Below are 6,164 nucleotides of genomic sequence, written 5' to 3'. Positions count from 1 at the left end.
TCATAATATTTTTTTTAAATTAACTTTATAAATTTTATTACTTAAGATATATAAAAGTATATTTTTATATAAAATTTTATTTATTAATAAATGAATTATATTATTTACTCTATTAAATCTTTTAAAAATATTTAAAAATATAAAACGACGATATTTAAACTATATAATAATCATGTATAAATTTTGGAAATCATTTTGAGTCAAATTAACTTTTGTTGATCTTTGCATATTAGTCTCGAGCATTAGGATTGTGGTACACTATGACTTGACCTAATTTGTTAGACAAATATTGACTAGCACATATATATACATAATTAATTTAGGTTCGTGAATCCGAGGCCAACCTTGCACTTGTTCAATGACGTTATATGTATTTTTACTACGAAATACAGTATGGTGAGTTTCATTTGCCTTTTTACCCTTTATATTTTTGGGCTGAGAATACATGCGCAATTTTTATAAATGTTTTACGAAATAGACACAAGTAATCGAAACTACATTATATGGTTGAATTATCGAAATCGAATATGCCCCTTTTTATTAAGTCTGGTAATCTAAGAATTAGGGAACAGACACCCTAATTGACGCGAATCCTAAAGATAGATCTATTGGGCCTAACAAACCCCATCCAAAGTACCGGATGCTTTAGTACTTCGAAATTTATATCATGTCCGAAGGAGGATCCCGGAATGATGGGGATATTCTTATATGCATATTGTTAATGTCGGTTACCAGGTGTTCAATCCATATGAATGATTATTTTTGTCTCTATGCATGGGACGTATATTTATGAGAACTGGAAATGAAATTCTTGTGGTCTATTAAAATGATGGAAATGAATGATTATGATAAACTAATGAACTCACCAACCTTTTGGTTGACACTTTAAAGCATGTTTATTCTCAGGTATAAAAAAAATCTTTCGCTGTGCATTTGCTTGTTTTAAAGATATTACTTGGAGTATTTCATGGCATATTTCGAAGAACGTTGCATTCGAGTCATTGAGTTCATCAAAGATTACTATTAAGTTAATTTATAATTGGATAGTGGATATTATGAAATGGTATGCATGCCTGTCAATTTTCGATGTAAAGAAAGTTTGTGTTTTAAAAACGAATGCAATGTTTGTAATATGTATCATATAGAGGTCAAATACCTCGCGATGTAATCAACTATTGTGAATCGTTTATAATGTATATGAACGGGTCCTTTCACCTGTGGCACGTATCACTACCATTAGACTGCTGATTGCTTTGGCTACGATTCACAATCTAGTTATTCACCAGATGGATGTGAAGACAGCATTCTTGAATGGTGAATTGGATGAGGAGGTTTATATGAACCAACCTCAGGGCTTTGTCATGCCAGGAAATGAAGGCAAGGTGTGCAAACTTGTGAAATCTTTATATGGTTTGAAACAAGCACCTAAGCAATGGCATCAAAAGTTTGATGAAGTGATTTTATCTAGTGGTTTTAAATTAAACCAAGCAGATAAATGTGTATATAGTAAATTTGATGATTCTGGTAAAGGAGTTATAATTTGTCTATATGTTGATGACATGTTAATCTTTGGGACTGACGAAAGTCGGGTTGATTTAACAAAATAATTTTTGTCATCAAAATTCTCCATGAAAGATATGGGGGAGGCTGACGTTATCCTTGGCATTAGGATCAAACGTGAAAGTAAAGGAATTTCGATTTGTCAATCTCATTATATTGAGAAGGTGTTGAAAAAGTTCAATTGCTTTGAATGTAATCCTGTGAGCACCCCTGTTGATCCAAGTGAGAAGCTTATGCCTAATCAAGGTGAAGCTGTATCACAACTTGAGTATTCTCAGGTGATTGGCTGTTTGATGTACGCCATGACTTGTACAAGGCCGGATATTGCTTTTTCTGTGAGAAAACTGAGTAGATATACTAGTAATCCTAGTACTCATCACTGGCAAGCAATTAGGCGGGTACTGAAGTACTTGAAGAAAACTATGGACTATAGTTTATCTTATAATGGGTTTCCTTCGGTAATAGAAGGATATTCTGATGCGAGTTGGATAACCAATATTGAAGATCATTCTTCAACGAGTGGTTGGGTGTTCTTGCTTGGGGGAGGTGCTATTTCATGGGCTTCTAAGAAGCAGACATGTATTACCAACTCAACGATGGAATCTGAGTTTGTTGCTTTAGCTGCTGCTGGTAAAGAAGCAGAATGACTTAGAAACTTGATCCATGAGATACCATTATGGCCTAAACCTATAGCACCCATGTCTATCCATTGTGATAGTGCTGCGACATTGGCAAAGGCTTATGGCCAGATGTACAATTGAAAGTCTAAACACTTAGGTGTCAGACATAGCATGATTCGTGAACTCATCATGAATGGGGTGATTTCTATAGTGTTCGTGAGGTCACAACAGAATTTAGCTGATCACTTGACGAAGGGATTGGCAAGAGACTTGGTGAACAAGTCTGCTGTGGGGATGGGTTTAAAGTCCACATAAATTTCTAATTATAAGATACCCAATTCCCTTCTGATGAAAATTAGAAGTTGAATTCAATGTGGAAGGCTTATACTTAGAAATTTGGAGTACAAAATTTTATATCATCCCAAAGTAAGGTATGTACTCGGACCTGTTGAAGGTGAGGATGAAGTTTAGCTTCTTAATGGATTATTTGAAAAAGTGCAATAGCAGGTGCATGACTGAAATGAACTACCTATGTGAATGTGAAGTTTTGCCGCTTCAACAAAGCTTGGACTTTTGCTTTAGATACATTCATGAATGGATATGGACACATGGCTTGTAAAGTGTCAGGATAGCTTTAGAGTATTTGAAAACTTATGTGTATGTTATTTTCAGTTATTCAAATGGGTTGAAGGGTTCAATTCTTAGAACACCCCGATTCTCGAATATTTGGAATGTGTAATGTACTAAGGTGAAAATTCAATCTTCAAGATATTTTCATTTATGCATAAGTTTTTGTTTTAATTTGTTTAATTCTCATGAAACGAATTGCACTAAATTGGGGAGGATTGTTGGAAATTTAGTGTAATTGAGGGATTTAATCTACACTTGTAAACGGGTTTGGAGGTACGGAGTGTACACCCATTAAGTGATAGATTGCCCGGTCCCGAAAGTGGTTTTCCATTATCACAAATTTGAGTGATTACGGAAGTATTATTCCTGCACTAGGTGAAACATCTCCATCGTAAAAATAAAACAAACAACTTTATGTAAAGGATTTGTTTTAGATTTGAAAACGATTTCTTATATTTGGTTGTTGGAAATAAAACAAACAACTTTATGTAAAGGATTTGTTTTAGATTTGAAAACGATTTCCTTGATTTGGTTGTTGGAAATAAAACAAACAACTTTATGTAAAGGATTTGTTTAGATTTGAAAACGATTTCCTTGATTTGGTTGTTGGAAATAAAACAAACAACTTTATGTAAAGGATTTGTTTTAGATTTGAAAACGAAATTAGTTAGTGAAACATCTCCATCTTGGAATAATACGTATTTTTAGGTGCCTATAAATAAGGACTATCATTTATGAGAATAAGATATACGAAAAACACCTTAATACTCTTATGCAAAAGAGTTCTTGTTTACTGCCAATAACAAGAACTAATCTCTGTCTTATCCCAAAGTGATATTCGTCTAACCCAGGCAATAAGGGTCGAATAATTACTTTCGGAAAGTGATACCACGATTGAGTGATTTATCCGGCTATCGATTATTTTACCCTACACGAAATTTCAATAAAACCTCCAACATACAATTATCTTTATTGCTTTGCAAATGTGTTTGCAGGCTTGTCGTATGTTTCATTACATACTTTGCCTTTTCTTTTTGCTACTTTATTGTTAGTTTGAAGTCGACATGTCGTAGAAATGTAGACTGCGAAAAGGCTTGGCGTTTATATATACTATCATTTTGCCAAATGCTTCCCGTCTCAACTTTTTTAATTTAGGCTTTTAAAATTTTTACGCTAAAGGACCTTCGCCAATAGGAGATGGATAGAATGCAGGGGCATACATAACACATAACTTGTACCTTTATTATCTAGGCGTATTAATGATTAATAATTTCATTAAATAAAAAAATTTCAAGCCATATAAGAACAATAATAAGAATTATTATTAATAAATAATAATTATAAATTTTTTTATATTATAAAATTATTAAAAAAATTATTTATCGTTGTTTATAATAATAATAATAATAATAATAATAATAATAATAATAATAATAAAATTGCTATAATGATTACTAGCTTAATGCCCACGAATTCGCGGGGCTTTTTTATTGGACTAATAAGGAATAGATAACTATTAAAAAGTGACTTCTTTTAAGTTATCAAATATGCCCAACTCAATTTGAAAATTTTGCTGCAACACCAATAGCCACCGCAATCAACACATCCTACAGATGAACGGCCTGAGCTTTCTTTCCGTCAGTATGGAATGTTGCCAAAAAGTGTTGGTGTTCAAATTAAGTGAAACCCATCATATCTTGAATTGACAATGGTGATTATTTAGTAGACCAAGATAGGAAAATATGTACATAAAGGAATGAAATGTAAATATATGGCGATATGGGCGGGTTGGGTGATGAGTTTTTGGAAGAATTCGAGTTAACCCAAAGCATAATCCAAATCTATATGATGTCAAAAGTGAGTGACTTTGACCTGTGAAGTCAAACTGTACATTGTAAAGATGGGCAACACAGATTAAATATAAAAAGCAAAATAACCTTCCATCATATATTTCATCGTGTGATTAATATCTATAGCTCCAAAAGCCATTACACGAAATGGATTCGCTCAAACAAACAGTCTCTCATCAGATCAAAAAAATGGAAACATTTCAACCAATGTACCCCCTACCGTTACAACTGAATCTATTCCAATGATCCACCTACACAAAACATTCCAGAGCAACAACATCAATCATCAAAAGAATATTTAAACCCTATACACATTCGTTTAATAACAAAACTACCTTAACCAGAAAAGGAAAACGATGTTCCCTGATCGACATCATTTTAACATGTCCCAAACTTCCACCGTTAACATTATCAATCAGCTTAGCCACGAGAGGCATGTATCTGTACTTCAGACCAACTTGTACTAACATATGTGGTCGACTTTTAGTAGCCTCAATCACCTGAATAGGCCTTGATTATCATTTTACTGGTGCCATATTGACCTGTACAAATACCCGATTTGTCCTGTTACCCGAACTGCCCGTTCTCCCAAAAAAATATAGGCGTATGTGTAATAGATAGTAAGACATGAATACCTTGAGATATTTTAGTGTTGGAAAAAGGTTATGACTGAGAAAGCTTGACCAAGAACGACCTTAGAGACGGTTCCAGACCTGCATCCTCCATTGTACCCACGTAAGACTGTTTCACATGTATCTTAAACATAAATCACTCAAATGGAACTTTATCGTTGTTGAAGAAAATAACCGCAACTCTCTCAACCATCCCCTGGCGTAATATTTCACATGTTACTTCCTGCCAAATTTGACAATCTTTGGAGGCGTTGTGCACTTCACTGTAAAAGTGATCGTATGATCAATTCGTTTATGTCGCAAAATAACCACACACCTGTGTTACAGAATTAACATCTAAATAATTGGATTTGCAGTTATCAGAAAGATATGTTTTGTTCGTGATTAAAGGTGAATTGTTTAAAGTTTTACACGGCTAAATTTGAGGAAATAGTTTTTACTTCGTTGAACCACAAACAACTAATTAGATTGTAGAACTGTAGTATGTTGACGTATGATTATAAATCCTTTTGGCACATTTGGTTTACAATAATATATCACCGGGATTAAAAATAATACACTAAAGATTTAGTCATTTGATCATAAATAAGTATCTTACCATTCTTGGTTTGAACATGAACATCTATTTCCCTCATAGCAATATATTTTCACTTGATACACTAATCTTAAGGTAGGCTTCCCACGTCATAAACATCTGTATTCACGATAAGAAATTTCGTGTTACAATATAGAAAAAATACAACATGACGAGTTCATAAAAAATAGTAACTAAACACCATAAGAGTTTGTCTTTAAAAAAACATAAGAATATAGTAAATACAACATATGTATGTAATGGTTATTTTTTTAAAAAAAAACTTCATATGCTTTGT

The sequence above is a fragment of the Rutidosis leptorrhynchoides genome, chromosome 7 (assembly GCF_046630445.1).
Source record: "Rutidosis leptorrhynchoides isolate AG116_Rl617_1_P2 chromosome 7, CSIRO_AGI_Rlap_v1, whole genome shotgun sequence".
Classification (NCBI taxonomy): domain Eukaryota; kingdom Viridiplantae; phylum Streptophyta; class Magnoliopsida; order Asterales; family Asteraceae; genus Rutidosis; species Rutidosis leptorrhynchoides.
Note: the sequence above shows the minus strand (reverse complement) of the source record.